Genomic DNA, 19,754 nt, shown 5'->3' with positions numbered 1-19,754 from the left:
CATTCTCTTAATTAATCGTTCAATTTTTCAGTTAGCTTCGTTTAAAAGAATGAGAAGTTAATTTCAGATCACTCCTTTACGATACACTCTTGAAAAACACCTCAGCTGACGTCAATACACGAAGAAAAACAAGAAAAAGAAGAAGAAAATAAGAAAATACCACCAGTTTCACAAATTAGCAATCACTGCCAAATAGTTTCGCTCACTTTAGACTCAAACCTTGAAAAATTTGAGTCTGCCTTCATTTTACTTGTCCATGCATAGAAAATGGAGAGTGATAATTTCCACTACCTCTTTTTTTTTTTTTTAATGTTTTAGGCCTATGTGTGATTTGTAGGCCTAACTAATTCCCTATTCAAGTCTCCAAGGTCATTTTAGGTAAGTTTAAAAAGGTCACGTGGTCTAAAACTGTCATTTATTTATTTATTTATCTATTTATTTTATTTCGCTTTCATTTCCTTTGTTTATTTGTTTACATGTTTATGCATTTATTTATTTGTGTGTGTGTGTGTGTGTGTGTGTGTGTGTGTGTGTGTGTGTGTGTGTGTGTGTGTGTGTGTGTGTGTGTGTGTGTGTGACCAGACTTTGTGCACGAGAGAGAGAGAGAGAGAGAGAGAGAGAGAGAGAGAGAGAGAGAGAGAGAGAGAGAGAGCAACGTTTTTACTATTACTACTACTACCTCAGCACTACTACTACTACTACTACTACCACTACTACCACCACCACCACTACTACTACTACTACTACTACTACTACTACTACTACTACTACTACTATCACCATAATCATTAGGAAGAACATGCCATATAAAGAGGTAGCCATTTACTGGAGGAGGAGGAGGAGGAGGAGGAGGAGGAGGAGGAGGAGGAGGAGGAGGAATAAAAACGAAGAGAAGAAAAAGGATGACAAGGACGAGGAGGAGAAAGAAAACGAGAACAAGACGAAGGTAAACGAGAAGAGAGGAGGAGGAGGAGGAGGAGGAGGAGGAGGAGGAGGAGGAGGAGGAGGAGGAGGAGGAGAACATTGAGAACTTATGTTGATGACGTTCTCCATTCGCCGTTCTTTCCTGGCGACACAATACTGCGGGAGAAAAGAAAGAGGAAAAAAAAAGAAAGAGGGAACAAAGTAGGAAAAAAGGAAAGGGAAAAAAGGAAAAAGGAAAAAAAAGGAAAAAAAAGTAATAAAAGATCATATCTCTAGGTGTGTGAGTTTCCCTTCCTCGCTTCCCTTTTGTTTTAGCGTCTTTTTGAGAGGAGGAGGAGGAGGAGGAGGAGGAGGAGGAGGAGGAGGAGGAGGAGGAAAAGGAGGAGGAGGAGGAGGAGGAGGGAAAGAAGAAAAAAGTATGTTTTCAGATATTGAACAAAAGAAATTTTCCTCACACATCGCCGTTTGTGGGTAAATAAAACCGAGGAGGAGGAGGAGGAGGAAGAGGAAGAAGAAGAGGAGGAGGAAGAGGAGGAGGAGGAGGAGGAGGAGGAGGAGGAGGAGGATGACAGTGTGCTAAACGTTGCTCATTGTTGATAAAAAGAAATAAAGAACGAAATCGAAGATAAAAATAAAGAGGAGGAGGAGGAGGAGGAGGAGGAGGAGGAGGAGGAGGAGGAGGAGGAGGAGGAAGATAAAAGAGAGATTCCCAATGTGTAGTCAGTCTTCAGGTGAAAGGAAAAAAAAAATCTCTTTCTCTCTGTCTCTTCTCTTTTCCTCCTCCTCCTCCTCCTCCTCCTCCTCCTCCTCCTTCCTTGGACAGACAATATATAAGGTAGAGATGTGAGAGACTGATAACAAGACTGATAATTAGGTTAGGACAGGTAAGACACACAAAGACACGTGATACAAAAGTGATACAGTGATACAAGTGATACAAAAGTGATACGAAAATGACACAAAATGATACAAAAATGATACAAAAGTGATACAAAAATTATGGATGCAAGAAATGATACAAAATGGCAACAATGATACTTGAAATGATGAAGTGATACAAAATGATACAAAATTGATACATAAATTGACGAAAATGATAAGAAATGATACAAAATTACAAAAAAAAAAATGATTCAGAGTTGACAAAAAAGACGAAAAATGATACAAAAATGATACAAAATGATACAAAATGACACAAAAATGATACATAAATGACAAAAATTATAACAAATGATACTACAATAAATGATACACAACTGACAAAAAAGACAAAAAATTGATACAAAATTATACAAAAATGATACAAAAATGACACGAAATTGACACGAATGATACAAAAATTACACAAAATTGATACAAATGATACAAAATCCACACAAAAATTATACGAAATTGACAAAAAAATGAAACAAGAATGACACAAATGATACAATAATGACACAGAATACTTACATACTGACACGCTCGTCTAGCTAATAGAAAGGTGAACTCGTAAAAAATATACAAAAATGATACAAAAATAACACAAACTTGACACAAATGATACAAAAATGACACGAAATTGACACAAATGATACAAAATGACACGGAATTGACACAAATGATACAAAAATGACACGAAATTGACACAAATGATACAAAAATGACACGGAATTTACACGAATGATACAAAAATGACACAAGTGATACAAAATGACAAAATTGACACAAATGATACAAAAATGACACGTGATACAAAAATGATACAAAATTGACACGAATGATACAAAAATGAAACGAAATTGAAACAAATGATACAAAAATGACACAAATGATACAAAAATGACACAAACTTGACACAAATGATACAAAAATTACACAAATTATACAAAATGACAAAAATGATACAAAATTGACAAAAAAATGATACAAGAATGACACAGAAATGATACAAAAATGACACATACTTACATACTGACACGCTCGTCCAGGTAATAATAGGGAGGTGAATTCGTGCCTACCTGTAATGGAGAGTAGAAAGAATAATTAATGATTTTTGATAGACAGGTAACTTGAAAAAATAAAAAAAATAAAATAAAATGTAAAAAAAACCGTGGAAGCAAACTTAGGAAAACAGGAAAAGAATCACCAAGATACAAAATTTTCACCAAAAACACAAAAAATCACCAGAATAGACAAAAAAATCTTCAAATAACTGAAAAAATCACCAAAACAAAGAAAAATTCACCAAACACAAAAATTTCCGAAAACAGACAAGTCACCAAAAAACAGACAAAACTCATTAAAAACTAAAATTTCACCAAAAATAGACAAAAATCACTGAAAACACAAAAATCACCAAAAACACAAAAATCACCCAAAGAAACAGACAAAAATCACCAAAATCACCAAAAACAGGCAAAAATCACCAAAAAACAGACAAAAATCACCAAAACACAAAAATTACCAAAACAGAAAATTACCAAAAAAAAAAAATCAAAACAAAAATCACCAAAAACAGACAAAATCACCAAAACACACAAAATCACCAAAAACAGAGAAATTGACCAAAAACAGACAAAAATCACCAAAACACACAAAAATCACCAAAAAACAGAGAAATTGACCAAAAACAGACAAAAATCACCAAAAGCAGAAAAAAAAATCACCAAAAACACAAAATCACCAAAAACTGACAAAATCACCAAAAACAGACAAAATCACCAAAATCACCCAAAAGACAAAACACACCAAAACACACAAAAATCACCAAAACCAGACTAAAATCACAATAATCAGCAAAACAGACAGAAATCACCAAAAACAGACAAATATCACCAAAAAACACAAAAATCACCAAAAACAGACGAAAAATCACCAAAACAGACAAAAATCACCAAAAACTGACAAAACACCAAAAACAGACAAAATCACCAAAACAGAAAAAATCACCAAAACAGACGAAAAATCACCAAAACAGACAAAAACACCAAAACACAAGAAATCACACAAAACAAAAAATCACCAAAAACAGACAAAAATCACCAAAAACTGACAAAAATCACCAAAAACAAAAATTACCAAAAACACAAAATCACCAAAAACTGACAAAATCACCAAAACAGACGAAAAATCACCAAAACAGACAAAAAATCACCAAAAAACAGACAAAAAATCACCAAAAAACAGACAAAAAACACCAAAAAACAAAAAATCACCAAAATGATAAATCACCAAAATACACACAAAAAAACACTCCAATTAAACAGAAAACGCCAAACAGACAAACATCTCACCAAAAACAGAACAAACACCACAAAATAAAAGAAAAAGCATCAAAAAACATTCACCAGGTCACCAAAAGGTCACCAAGCCACACTAATAGCACCAGACAGCCATTGTGGTCACGTGACATAAGGCTGGTCTATTGGCACCATTCCTTCTAAGAGTGCCAGTGCCGTTACTCTCTCCACAGACCTGCTGGTGACCCAAGACTTGTGCTTCTCTTTGACTTGGTGATGGTGGTGGTGGTGGTGGTGGTGGTGGTGTAGTAGTGGTGGTGATGATGCTGGTGGTAGTGATATTGTAGTAGTAGTAGTAGTAGTAGTAGTAGTAGTAGTAGTAGTAGTAGTAGTAGTAGTAGTAGTAGTAGTAGTAGTAGTAACAGCAACACCAGTATATTCATGTGTGTGTGTGTGTGTGTGTGTGTGTGTGTGTGTGTGTGTGTGTGTGTGTGTGTGTGTGTGTGTGTGTGTGTGTGTGTACAATACATATACATATTTTTTGTGTGTATATCCCTTTTACATGTGTATTTTTCTGTATCCAAAACATCCATTTGTATGTATGTATGCATGTATGCACACACACACACACACACACACACACACACACACACACACACACACACACACACACGTAAGTAACATAATACAGGAAACTTGAAGGAAAAAACATCAAATCAAATACTAGAAAACACGTAACACTCCCTCCCACCCCCTCACCTCTCTCTCTCTCTCTCTCTCTCTCTCTCAGGTGGTGATGGTGGTGGCGGTGAAGTCCGGGGAGCGAGTGAGCCAGCCCTTTCAGTGTACCGGGTGCCGTCGTAAGGGAAGTGTCGCCGCCCCCTTGTCTCCTCCCCGTGCGTCTCTCACCAAAGTTTGACCTCCAGTACCAGTGACTAATTCTCGCCAAGCCTTCACTGTGCTGGCTCTTTGTGGGACTGAAACCGACGCTGTGCTGAATCTAATCCCCTTTTATGATGCTTTAGTGAGATCTCAGATAACTATTAGTGAGTTGAAATGGTTTAAGTTGGAATTATTTATTTATTTTATTTTTATTTTATTTTTTTTTTTGAAGAGAAAGAAAATGTTGTGGTTGTGTTTTTTTGGGGGTTTAGTTTTGTTTTTTTTAAGTTTCGTTTGTTTTTTCTTGTTTTTTTTTTCGTTTTCTTGTGTGTGAATATTGATTGCTTGCGTGATTGCGTTGCTGTTTTTTTGACTGTGTGTGTGTGTGTGTGTGTGTGTGTGTGTGTGTGTGTGTGTGTGTGTGTGTGTGTGTTAAAGGTTCATAACGGAAGCTTTAAGTACATTAATTTTAAAATCACTGATTATTATTATTATTTTTGTTATTATTATTATTATTATTATTATTATTATTGTTATTATTATTATTATTATTATTATTATTATTATTATTATTATTATTATTATTATTATTATTATTATTATTATTATTATTATTATTATTATTATTATTATTATTATTATTATTATTATTATTATTATTATTATTATTATTATTATTATTATTATTATTATTATTATTATTATTATTATTATTATTATTATTATTATTATTATTATTATTATTATTATTATTATTATTATTATTATTATTATTATTATTATTATTACTATCATTATTATTATTACTATTATTATTATCATTATTGTTATTATTATTATTATTATTATTATTATTATTATTATTATTATTATTATTATTATGATTATTATGATGATGATGATGTAGTAGTAGTAGTAGTAGTAGTAGTAGTAGTAGTAGTTATTGTGGTAGATGAAATAGTAGTGACATTATTAGAATATCCTTTAGTAACAATACTTAAACCACCACCATTACTACTACTACTACTACTACTACTACTACTACTACTACTACTACTACTAATGCTACGGCTGGTGTTACCGATACTGTTATTGTTACTACTGCATACTCTCTCTCTCTCTCTCTCTCTCTCTCTCTCTCTCTCTCTCTCTCTGTCAGTGCCATTTCCTTTATTCTCCTTTTACTTTCTATCTTTTGTTATGTTCTCTATTCCTTGTATCTTCCTTTTTATCTTTTTTAATTTTCTTCCAATCATTTCTTTTCTTTCTTCTTTCTTTCTTTCTTCCTTTATTGACTCTTTCCCCTGTTTCTTCTGATTTTTTCCTTTTATGTCACTTTTTTCTTCATCTTCCTTTTCCTCCTCCTTCTCCTTCCCCTCGTCCTCCTCCTCTTCTTCTTCTTCTTCTTTTCTTTTTTTTGCATTGTCCTCCTCCTCCTCCTCCTCCTCCTCCTCCTCCTCCTCCTCCTCCTCCTCCTTCTCTTCCTCCTCCTTCTCCTCCTCCTCCTCTTCATCCTCCTCCTCGTCCTCCTCCTCCTCCTCCTGTTTTCTTTCCTTTGTATATTCCTTTGTTTTCCTTTGTTTTCTTGTTTTCTTCTTTTTCCATTGTCCTCCTCTTCTTCTCATCCTCCTCCTCCTGTTCCTCCTTTTTCTTCTTTTTCCATTGTCTTCTTCTTTCTTATTCTCCTCCTCTCCTTTTTTCATCTTCTTTGTCATTGTTCTCTTCCTCCTTCTCCTCCTCCTCCTCCTCCTCCTTCTCTTCCTCCTCCTCCTCTTCTTCTTCTTTTCTTCTTTTCATTGGCCTCCTCCCCCTTCTCCCCCTCTTTCTAATTCTCCTCTCCTTTTTTTCATTTTTTTTTCATTGTTTTCTTCTCCTTCCTCCTCCTCCTCCTCCTCCTCCTCTTTCTCTTCCTCCTCCTCCTCTTCTTCTTCTTTTTTCCTTCTTTTCATTGCCCTTTTCTTCTCCTCCTCTTGTTCCTCCTCTTCTTTTTTTTCATTTCTATAACAACTTAAGAAAATCATATCGTTATTTTCCTTCAATTTATTTTTTTAATGATATTTATTTTTTCGTCTTTTTTATAACACGAGAAATAGAAATAGATAAATAAGTAAAATAAATAGAGAAATAAAGTAAATAAATAAGTAAATAAGTAAATAAAGATAGATAGATAAATGAATAAATAAGTAAGGAAGGAAATGAATAAAAAATGAATTAGGAAATAGATAAATGAGTAAAAAATAAATAAAATAATAAAAAAAAATCATTCATCGTAAGTTAATCAGCAAATTAACAGAATAACTCGTAATAAATCACCTAATCAGATTGTTCACAGGAAAAAAAAAGTCATATTATTTTTTCCCTTTTTTTTCGTTCATTTCTATTGTTTCTTTTTGTTTCGTTCATTTTTATATTCAGTTTCTTTTTGTTTCGTTCACTTACATATTCAATTTTTTTTGTTTCGTTCATTTATATATTCAGTTTCTTTTAGTTTCGTTCGTGTCTTCATATTTATTGTTTCTTTTGTTTCGTTCACTTTTATACTCAGTTTCATTTTGTTTCGTTCGTGTCTTCATATTTATTGTTTCTTTTTGTTTCGTTCACTTTTATATTCAGTTTCTTTTTGTTTCGCTCTTGTCTTCCTATTCAGTTTCTTTTTGTTTCGCTCATTTAATATTGATAATTTCTTTTTGTTTCGCTCTTCTTTTCATATCATTAGTTTCTTTTTGTTTCGCTCGTCTCTTCATATTCTGTTTCTTTTTGTTTCGCTCTCTTCATATTCTTCATTTATTTTTGTTTCGCCCTTGTCTCTATATTCACCCTTTCTTTTAGTTTCGTTCACCTTTATATTGAGTTTCTTTTTGTTTCGCTCTTGTCTTCCTGTTCAGTTTCTTTTTGTTTCGCTCGTCTCTTCATATTATGTTTCTTTTTGTTTCGTTCACCTTTATATTCAGTTTCTTTTGTTTCGCAGTTTCTTTTCGCTCGTCTCTTCATATTCTGTTTCTTTTTGTTTCGCTCTAGTCTTCCTATTCAGTTTCTTTTTGTTTCGCTCGTCTCTTCATATCCACACGTTTCTTTTTGTTTCGCTCTCTTCAGTAATCATCGTTTAATTTTTCCTCTTCGCTCAAACCTTCATCAAATTCCGTAATAATTTTTTTTCCTTTTAATTTTCGACCAAAAATTACAAAAAGTTCAAAATTTTAGTCAAATGAATAAATACCGAACTGAACCTGATTTTGAAGCTTCGAAGATCAATTTGAACCTCCTGAACTGGAACCCGAAGCTTCAAAAATAACAAATAAATACGTCAAAATCTTCTTTCCTTTCAATCAAGTCAAAAAAATATTTCTGAACAAACGAATCTCAAAGTGAACCTCAATTTGAAGCTTCGAAGATCAATTTGAACCTCGGGAAATGGAACTCGATTCTTCAAAAAATAATAAACAAAAAAGTTCAATTCCTTTTAATCAAGTCAAAAATATTACTCAAACAAACGAATCTCAAAGTGAACCTGATTTTGAAGCTTCGAAGATCAATTTGAACCCTGTTAATTGGAACTTGAAGCTTAAAAATAACAAATAAATAAAAACCTGATTTCCTTTTAATCAAGTCAAAAATATTATTGAAACAAACGAACCTTAAAGCGAACCTCATTTTGAAGCTTCGCAAAGTCTCATGAACCCCGTTGGCTGGTGTTCGAAGCTTCAAAAATAACAAATTAATAAATAAAAACCTCATTTCCTTTTAATCAAGTCAAAAATATTACTGAAACAAACGAATCTTAAAGTGAAGCCTCATTTTGAAGCTTCGCAGAGCCTCATGAACCCCACTGGCTGATGTTCGAAGCTTCATTTCAGCAAAAGCGTCAAAATTTCCACTCTTTTTCAGCGACATTTCAGATTTATTGGTTTTATGCGATTTATTGGTTTTATGCGATTTATTATGTTCCACTATTGATCACTGCAATAAATCCCACTGAAAAATGGAAACTGGCAACTGACTTTCACTAGATTACTATTACTATTACCTTCTGTACTGCAATATGCTGGTACGACTCTCTCTCTCTCTCTCTCTCTCTCTCTCTCTCTCTCTCTCTCTCTCTCTCTCTCTATGTATGTGTGTCCGTGCGTGAGTGTGTGTGTCTGTGTGTGTCTGTCTGTCTGTCTCTCTCTCTCTCTCTCTCTCTCTCTCTCTCTCTCTCTCTCTCTCTCTCTCTCTCTCTCTTACCAGCACTTATGAAACACCAAATATTGAAAGGAGAGAATAATCTTAAGACACCCACACTCTCTCTCTCTCTCTCTCTCTCTCTCTCTCTCTCTCTCTCTCTCTCTCTCTCTCACCCACACTTAAGCACCCAATATTAAAAGCAAAACAAAAAAGTCAGGATAACAGAGAGTCCCCTTGCACACATCATATCAACAGAAAACGCGACAAGGGCCGGGCACAGCACAAAGGACACGCAACAAAGACCCTTGGGAAATACTGCAATAAGGACGTTGTAATTATCACGGGCGAGACATCACAAGAAGAGCACGGGAAGATAATTCAAAAGTGTAATAAACGAGGCTTTTTCTTCTATTGCATCGAGCGAGTGAGGAAAAGAAAGAGAGAAAGTGAGACAGAGAAAAGGGTGAAGACTTAATAATAGATAACTCTGTGTGACGTTCCACAGACGCGTTTCTGTGACGTGTGTTGCAAGTTTTCCCTCGCCAGTGTTGTTACCAAGTCCTCGAAACCTCACGGATTTTCTGCTAAAGGTAAGCTTTTGTTTGACTTGTTTTTCCGATTCGAAGAAGTTTGGTTCCCACGAACATGGAAGAATGGATTAATAAGAAGGAAAATAAGGAAAAAAACTGGAATTTGTGATTTTTTTCATCTTGTTTTCCTATTCTTTGTTTCCTTCAACGTAAAGGATTAAGAGATTTTTGTCTGGAGTTGGTATTTCTACGAAGGATTAACAAGTAGAGAGATAAGAGGAAAAGCAGAATTGTTGACTTGTTTCCACCTTGGTTTTTCCTCTTGTTTCGTTGTTTCCTCACACGTAAAGGACTATAGAATGCTGGTATGGACTTAATCTTTTTTTTTTACGAAAGATTTATATGGAAGGAGATTAACAAGTAGAGAGATAAGAGGAAAAGCAGAATTGTTGACATTTTCCATCTTGTTTTCCTCTTGTTTCCTTTGGTTTCCCCCGACCAAAAGGATTTCAGTAGTTTTAGGCACGTGAAGATTGGTTTCCATGAACGGTGGTTATAGGGAAAAGGGATTAACAAGTACGTAGATAAGAGATAGACTGAGTTTTGTTTCCTCTTGTTTCCTCCCACATAAAGGATTAAAGAAGGATTTTTTGTCTGAAGTTTGTATTTTTACGAAGAAAGAGATTAACAAGTAGAGAGATAAGGGAAAAAATAGAATTGTTGACATTTTCCCATCTTGTTTTCCTCTTGTTTCCTTTTTGTTTCCCCACACGTAAAGGATTAAAAAGGATTTGAATTTCTTGGCACGTGGTTTTTGTTTCCATGAAGGATTAACCAGTAGAAAAATAAGGAAAAAACAGGAATTTATGGCTTTTCCCATCTTGTTTTCCTCTTCTAAGTTTTTCCTCACACGTGAAGGATTCTAGAAGGAATTTTAGGCATTTTATGTTTGTTTTCCATGAAAGAGGAAAATAAGGGAAAAATACAATTGTTGACTTGTTTTCTCTTATTTCCTTTTTCTTACAAGGAAAGGAGGAGGATGAGAAGGAAGAGGACAATGGAAAAAGAAGAAAAAGGAGGAGGAGGAGGAGGAGGAGGAGAAGGACAATGGAAAAAGAAGGAAAAGGAGGAGGAGGAGGATAAGAAGGAGGAGGACAATGGAAAAAGAAGAAAAAGGAGGAGGAGGAGGAGGAGAAGGAGGAGGACAATGGAAAAAGAAGGAAAAGGGGAAGAAGGAGAAGTAGATTTAAATTTTGTTCAAGTGGCGTTGAATTTCACGAAGGATTAAATGGAATAGGATTAACAGATACGTGGATATCCCTTCCTACCTCCCTCCTTTTCTCCTTCCTTCCCTTCTTCCTTTTATCCTTCTCTTCCTCACTTCCTCCCTCAATCCTCTATTCCTAAACGCTCTCCTCTTTCCTCCTTCCCTTCCACTCTCTCCTTTTTTTTCCCTCCCTCCTTCGTTCTCTACTTTCCTCTATCCCTCCCTCATTTCTTCTCTCATTTCCTTCTATCCCTCCCTTCTCTCTTTCTCTCTTTCCCTCCTCTTCTTCCTTCTCTCACTCATCTCTTTCCCTTTCACCTGCTTCTTTTCTCCTTATCTCTTTCCTTCCTCCTTCCCTCCTTCTCTTCCTTCCCTCCTTTCTACTCTCTTTCCCTTACTCCTTTCTACCCTTCCTTCTTTTCACCCCTTCCCTCCTTCCTTCCTTCTCTCCCTCCTCCCCTCCCTCCCATGATACACACCTCGATCCTCTAATGACACCTGACACGCCACAGACAGGATCACTCCCACACAAGCAGACTACAGCTCCCAGAATGCCTTGCAATGCGCGTTTCAATTGTTTCTCTGACGTATTCCAATATAACTTCTAAGAGTGATAGTCTGCCCATGCTCTCTCTCTCTCTCTCTCTCTCTCTCTCTCTCTCTCTCTCTCTCTCTGAACCAATTAGAAAGATTAAAAAAAATAAAAGGATTCACATTTCACCAATTAAGTGGTTTCAGTTTTAAGGGGGAGAATCGCCCCCTTTTTTTTTAGTCTTTTAACTCATTTATTTGTTCATTTATTTTTCATTTATCTGTAGGGTCAAAATCTCTCTCTCTCTCTCTCTCTCTCTCTCTCTCTCTCTTGGCCATTTCATTTTCATCATTAGCAAATCGGTAGCAAAAAAAGGAAAAAAGAGGAAAAAAGGGAAAAAAAGAAGAAATATAGTTGTGTTAGTTCATCTTTTATCTCTCTCTCTCTCTCTCTCTCTCTCTCTCTCTCTCTCTCTCTGAACTAAACAATAAAAGAAAGTGGAAAAAGAAAACAGACAAAATAACTGAAACAAAAATATCGTGAATAAACAAGTAAATAAAAACAAAACAAAAGAAAACATGATATTCGATTCCCTTTATAAAGATTCCGAACCCAAAAGAAAACGATCAGAAAGAAAACGAGAAAAGAAAACAAGCAATAAAAGAAGAGGAAAAGAAAATGGGGAAAAAAATAAGGAAAATAAGATGAATGAGAATTTTGAAACCCTGAGAACAAAAAAAAAGTAAAAAAAAAATGAAAAAAATGAAGAAAAGAGGGAAAAATATCGTTGAGAAATGAGGAAAAAAGAGGAAAAAAGAGGAAAAAATCAACAAAACACATAAAATAACGTTACTGAACTTCCTTTCCTCAAGTTATGAAAGGGAAACAATAGAGAAAAGGGAAGGAAAAGCGCGGGAAACTGAGCTGCAGAAGGAAAAAGCTAGGAAAAGGAAGGAAAATACTAAACTGGCATAGAAACGTAAGGAAAAAACGGGAAAACCAGGAGGAAATGGGAAAAACACGGAGAGAAAAAGCTTAAATGAAGGAAAGTCTAAAAGATGAGAGGAAAAGTAAAAAGAAAAAGAAAAAAAATGGAAAGAAGAAAAAGAAAGATAATGAAAACTTTAAATTGGCATACAAACATTGGGAAAAATGGAAAAAAAACAGGAAAAATTGGGAAAAAACTAAGGAAAACACTAAAATGAAATAGTTTGAAATGCAACAACATGAAAAAAAACGAGGAAAAACTGAAATAATGATAAAACAATAAAGGAAAAAGGAAAACATGACAAGGAAAAGATTGAAATACAGTAACATGAAATAAATAGACAGAAATACAATAATATGAAAGAAAACGAAGAAAATTGAAAAAAAAAATGGAAAACAATACAGGAAAAAAGGAAAATATGACAAGGAAAAGAGGAAAATGTGTCTGTACAGATAAAATAAGGTAGAGGTAGGGAAAATAACCCTTACAAACACATATACAGGTAAATAAAACCAATATACATGAAAATACAAATAAATGCAGCCAGAATACATAAAAATACAGGCCAATAAAGAAGAATACAGGTAAATACAAGAAATACAGATAAATACAAGTAAATACAGGGAGAATACAGGGAGAATACAAGTAAACACGGTACAGATAAGCTCATCACAGGTACAATACAGGTGAGGCATCCGAGGCAATCACCTGTATCAGCTGTACCACCTGAGTTAATTGTCTCTTTACCGCCATACAAATGAATTAACACGAAACACTGCAACTTAAAATAAAAATACATGAAACACTTGCCAATATTCACGCTTTGAATAAATACACTCTGGGAAAAAAAAGGTTGAAAATACACTAATAAAAAGGTTTTCTTATTTTTGCTTCCTAGTCTTGTATTTTTGTAATGGCCTATTATATTCTCTCTCTCTCTCTCTCTCTCTCTCTCTCTCTCTCTCTCTCTCTCTGAAAATAAAAATACATATAAGGCTTGCTAATATTCTCACGTTAAGTAAATTTATAGATCCTGAAAAAACTCAAAAAAGGCCAAAAAATGTTTAAAAAAGGCTTTCTATTTTTGTTTGTGTGTAACCTTTTATTTATTTTAGAAGGACCTTTTATTCTCTCTCTCTCTCTCTCTCTCTCTCTCTCTCTCTCTCTCTCTCTCTCTCTACCGCGCTGATGCAACGTTTAACAGACAGCCATGATGAACTTGGCAAATTCTCGCCTTATATATATTTTTCTGTGTATTTTTTCCCTTTTTGTGAGTGAAAATGCATTAGAGTGAGTAAAAGTGTCATATATGCCCCCCACCTCTCTCTCTCTCTCTCTCTCATCCATTCCTTTGCTTTTTCTCAATTTTCTCCATTTTCTTTCAATTTTTCTTCCTAATTCAGTATTTTCTTTTCATTTCATTTCTTTTCATCCTTTAGTTTCTTTTCCAGTATATTTTTCTTTTATATTTCTTTCATTCATTCTCTTTTTCCATCCTTTATTACCTTCCTCCTCTTTCCATCTGTATTTCTTCCTTTTCCAGCTCTTTTTTGTGCTTCTTCCTTCCAAAACTTGTCTTCTTATCTTCTTTCGTTTTTTTTTATCTTCGTCTTCCACTACCTTTCTCTTCCTTCTTCCTTTCTTTATTACATTTTCTTCTCCTTCATCTATATTTCTTCCTTTTCAGCTTCTCTTTTATTCTTTTTCCCATTCCAGAACTTGTCTTCCTAACTTTCTTCCTTCTTTTCCTATTTTCCTTCCTTCATCTCTTCCTTTTTTTACTTTCCTCCTTTTTCATCTTTATTTTTTCCTTTTCCATCTCTTTTTTTTAACTTTTCTTTCCTTTTTTTTCCTTTTTTCTTCTTTCCCATCTTCCTCTCCCTTCATCTCTTTTTTTACCTTTCTTTCTTTCCAACTGCATTTTTTCCCTTTTCCATCTCCTCTTTTGTGCTTTTCCCTTCTAAAACTTGTCTTCCTAACTTGCTTCCTTCCTTTCCCATCTTCTCCTTTCATCTCTTCCTTATTTCTTTCCTCTTTTTTACCTTTATTTCATCATTTTCTATCTCTTCTTTTGTATTTTTCTCTTCCTTTTTCTTTTCCTTGCAGACTCTCCTTTTCACACTCCTAGAACCAGACGCACACTGTTCTCTGTCCTCCCGTCCCTGGCCTAACCACGCTCCCCCTGTCACTGTCCTCCCGTCCCCCTGTCCAGGGCACACCCTCCTCCCGCCACACACCATCCAAAACTGAAAATTTCGCCTCCCGTTGATTTCCCAAACGCGGCGGTGCATGGAAAAATCTTGCAATCACTGGAAAACATACCAACCATCGCCTGTGTGTGTCCTTAGTCTTGGACACACTCGCGTACACACACACACACACACACACACACACACACACACACAGAAACGTACGCACACATACTGATATACGCACACACACACACACACATACTATCTTCTCGCCTCTCTCTCTCTCTCTCTCTCTCTCTCTCTCTCTCTCTCTCTCTCTCTCTCTCTCTCTCTCTCTCTCTCTCTCTCTCTCACTTTGTAGAATCGCAAAGTGTAATAATAGATTCTGATCTCTCTCTCTCTCTCTCTCTCTCTCTCTCTCTCTCTCTCTCTCTCTCTGTGTGTGTGTGTGTGTGTGTGTGTGTGTGTGTGTGTGTGTCTACTGTCCAAGTGTTTGAAGCTCGTTTATGAGTACCTCTGAGAGAGAGAGAGAGAGAGAGAGAGAGAGAGAGAGAGAGAGAGAGAGAGAGAGAGAGAGAGAGAGAGAGAGAGAGAGAGAGAGATTACAATACAGAAGAGGAAATGAGAATAATCAAGGAGAAAGGTACATGAACAAAGAATAGGGAGAAAGAGAGAGAGATAAAAAAAAAACAAAGATAAGAAGATTAACATTGAGAGAAAGAAAGGAAACAAAAGAAAATCACAAAAAAACGTAGAAAGAGAAACAAAGAAGAAGAAGAATGAAGACATAAGGGAAAGAAGGACAAAAGATAGCATAAGTGAATAAATAGATAGATAGGTAAATAAATAGATAGATAGACAGACAGACAGACAGACAGACAGACAAAGAACGAGAGCTTACCATAAGAGGATAAAGAAATAAAAAGAAAATATAAAGAAAATATGTGTACTAAGAGAGAGAGAGAGAGAGAGAGAGAGAGAGAGAGAGAGAGAGAGAGAGAGAGAGAGAGATAAATGCACGCAATGTTTTCACTTGAGATGGGATGGCAATGTTCTCTCTCTCTCTCTCTCTCTCTCTCTCTCTCTCTCTCTCTCTCTCTCTCTCTCTCTCTCTCTCTCTCTCATTACGGTAAGTGGTACAAAACATTTCGACATGAGCAAAGCGTTCTGTAATTTAACAAACTTTAATGTATCTAACCCATATTTATTATTATTATTACTATTATTATTATTATTATTATATTTGTAGTAGTAGTAGTAGTAGTAGTAGTAGTAGTAGGAAAAGTACTCTCACTAACAGCTATGACGAGAACATCAGTAATATTAATGTAGAATAAAAAAGAAAGAGGAAAATAAAAAGGGTAATAACAGTAGTAATATCAATAATAGAGAATAGCTTCACCACCACCACCGTCACCACCACCACCATCACCACCATCACCACCACCACCACCACTCACCAGTCACCAGTCATTAGTTAGCAGTGAAGTAACAACATAATAAATCTCCTCTAGTCACATCTTTAGTTCATTTTAGAGGCTTTATTTGATGTAAGATGAGTTTTTCAGTGTGTTTTAATGGTCCAGTGACAGATTAGGAATATTTCTACATTGTTATGAGGTGAAACACTCTTGAAAATCCTGCTAATCATCTCTGTGGCGTTTGAAAATAGTAGTGGTGAAGTTATGTGGGTTTTTCAATGTTGTTTGTACGATTCTAGTGACAGATTAACAACATTTCTACCTTATGAACAGAAAAAAACATACTTATTTGTTTACTAAGGTGTTTGTACGATTCTAGTGACAGATTAACAACATCTTACCTTATGAACAGAAAAAAACATACCTATTTGTTTTTCAAGTTTTTTTTTTTACGATTCTAGTGACAAATTAACAACATTTTACCTTATGAACTGAAAAAAAACATACTTATTTGTTTTCTAAGGTGTTTGTACGATTCTAGTGACAGATTAACATTTCTACCTTATGAACAGAAAAAAAAACATACCTATTTGTTTTTCAAGTTTTTTTTTATGATTCTAGTGACAGATTAACAACATTTTACCTTAAGAACTGAAAAAAAACATACTTATTTGTTTTCTAAGGTGTTTGTACGATTCTAGTGACAGATTAACAACATTTCTTGACTATAAAGAGGTAAAACATACTAAATAACCAAACCAATCATCTCTAACCTTTTTTATTATCTTCTTCCGGTTCTCGTGACAGATTAACACTTTTTTTTCTCTATGAACAAGAAAAACACACTTGTCGCTGGGTTTTAAGTTGTTTTTACGATTCTAGCGATTAACAAGATTTCCTGATTAGAAACAAGTAAAACACGCTTGCTAATCCATCTAATTATCTCTATAGTCTTTTCTTAATATGTTTTTATGGTTTTAGTGACAGATTAACACCATTTCTACAATACAAACACGAAAACCACACTTGACAACTAAATTAATCATCTCTATGGCCTTTGAAAATAGTCACTGTTTATCGAGGTGTTTTAAAAATACTATAGACAGATTAACACCATTTCTACACTACAAAACACGAAAAACACACTTGACAGCTAAACTAATCATCTTTATGGCCTTTGAAAACAGTAAGGGTGAGGGAGAAAGAGAGCTGAGTAGAGCCGAGCAGAGCCGAGCAAAGCAAAGCATATCCGTGCAGGGCTGAGTTGAAGTGGCGTGCCGAACCCTCTCTCTTGCTCCCTCCTCTCGTGACAACCTAAGTGACGTGCTAATGCCTTGCCTGCGTCGTGTTCTGTCTGGCAAAGTGTGAAGGGAAGGTTCTTGTGTTTGTAGAAGGGGAATGTGCCAGGGTGGGTGTGGAAATACCTGTGTTTATTGGTCACTGTTGGTCAGTCGTGGTGGTGGTGGTGGTGGTGGCTGGTGTTGTTTTGTTTACGTTTTGGTGTTGTTTTGGTGTTTGCTTGGTTATTTAGTGTTGTTGTTGGTGGTGTTGTGTTGTTGTTGGTGGTGTTGTTGATGGTGTTGGTGGTGTTGTGTTCTTGTTGGTGGTGTTGTGTTGTTAGTGGTGTTGTGTTGTTAGTGGTGTTGTGTTGTTGTTGGTGTTGTGTTGTTGTTGGTGGTGTTGTGGTGTTGTTGGTGTTGTTGTTGTTCTTGTTGTTATTACTTGTTTTCTCTCTATTATTCATACAACTGTTCTTTGTTTCTTGTTTTTTTTGCTGTTTTTAATCATTTTTCGTTGTTATTCATTTTCTTTTCCTAATACAGCTTCAAAAATATAGTACTGCAACACCACCACCATCACCACCACAACCACCACCACCACCACCACCACCACCACCACCACCACCACCACCACCATTAACAACAGATCCAGTGGTTGTTGTTGTTGTTGTTGTTTGTGAAGTGAACAATGAGAAAGTAAGAGGAGGGAGGAGGAGGAGGAGGAGGGAGAGGAGGAAGAGAGGGAGAGGAGGAGAGAGGAGAGGGAGGAGGTATAGTAGAATATGGCTTGTTAGATAGGGAGAGAATGGAGATGAGGAGGAGGAGGAGGAGGAGGAGGAGGAGGAGGAGGAGGAGGAGGAGGAGGAGGAGGAGGATTGTGATTAATATGTGTATAGTCAAGTGGAGAGAAAGAGGAGGAGGAATAAATGGAGGAGGAAGAGAAGGAGGAAGATGAGGAGGAGGAGGAGGAGGAGGAGGAGGAGGAGGAGGAGGAGGAGGAGGAGGAGGAGAGAGATATAGTTTGAGAAGAGAGAGAGAGAGAGAGAGAGAGAGAGAGAGAGAGAGAGAGAGAGAGAGAGAGAGAGAGAGAGAGAGAGAGAGAGAGAGAGAGAGAGAGAACATCTTGGCCCACGCAAAACTAGGAATTAATTTTTCATGTGCTAATCTTTATTTTTTTTTCCTTTTTTTTTTTTTTTCTCTTCAGGTGTTATGTGAAAGTTTTCCTGTTCGCTAAACTTTAATTGGAGAAAACGCCCTCAAACACACACACACACACACACACACACACACACACACACACACACACACACACACACACACATCTAACTCTCTCTCTCTCTCTGAATTAAGTATTGCATCCCTTAAAAGCGGGGTTACCTGGGCATAAACTGTAATTAATGACGTGACAGGTAAATTTGTCACTTTGAAAAATCACGCTTCGTTCTCCAGCCATTATATTTAGAGATCGCTGCTCACTCACTCCAAGATTAATTCACACAGCTCTATACTTTTATGCCTTTTTATTACTGAGATGAGAGAGAGAGAGAGAGAGAGAGAGAGAGAGAGAGAGAGAGAGAGAGAGAGAGAGAGAGTTGAGTGTGTGGATAAATGTTATATTAATTCATAGTTTTTTTTTTAGCTGTTTGTGTTTTTGGCTTGTTTTTGTTATGTTGTTGTTATTGTTGTTGTTACCATTGATGTTACTACTGCTGCTACTACTACTACTACTACTACTACTACTACTACTACTACTACTACTACTACTACTAAACTACCACTCCTAAACTACTACTACTACTACTATGTACTACCACCATCAATATGTAATGACAGTAGTAGTAGTAGTAGTAGTAGTAGTAGTAGTAGTAGTAGTAGTAGTAGATTTAATGTTACACTTATTATAATTCCAACAACAACAACAACAACAACAACAACAACAACAACAACAACAACAACAACAACAACAACAACAACAACAACAACAACAACAACAACAACAACAACAACAACAACAACAACAACAACAACAACAACAACAACAACAACAATTTTATTCCCTCTCCATCTACATACATATAAATAAATAACACATGGTAAAACAACAACAACAACAAAAGGAAAAATTAATAACAATAAACAACGAGAGAGAGAGAGAGAGAGAGAGAGAGAGAGAGAGAGAGAGAGAGAGAGAGAGAGAGAGAGAGATAATAACACAATGATAGATTAGTGTTGGTTTGCCTGTTTTGATTTACGAGAGAGAGGAAAGGCTGTGTTATCAGTTTTGTGGCCTTGTTGTTGTTGTTGTTGTTGTTGTTGTTGTTGTTGTTGTTGTTGTTGTTATCAATGTCTTCTT

At 35.6% G+C, this 19,754-nt stretch overlaps 1 protein-coding gene across 1 annotated transcript in view; it reads left to right on the top strand.

Annotated features, from left to right (window-relative positions):
* Positions 1 to 5,014: 5,014 nt before the first annotated feature.
* LOC123512753 overlaps positions 5,015 to 19,754 on the top strand; it is a 156,583-nt gene continuing 141,843 nt past the window's right edge. Inside the window, 2 exon segments of the mRNA XM_045269331.1 lie at positions 5,015 to 5,191; positions 9,447 to 9,781. The gene's annotated coding sequence lies outside the window, so the exon portion shown is untranslated.

The sequence above is a fragment of the Portunus trituberculatus genome, chromosome 4, assembly GCF_017591435.1.
Source record: "Portunus trituberculatus isolate SZX2019 chromosome 4, ASM1759143v1, whole genome shotgun sequence".
NCBI lineage: Eukaryota > Metazoa > Arthropoda > Malacostraca > Decapoda > Portunidae > Portunus > Portunus trituberculatus.
The sequence above is the reverse complement of the archived record's forward strand: the minus strand, read 5'-3'. Positions and strand labels throughout refer to the sequence as shown.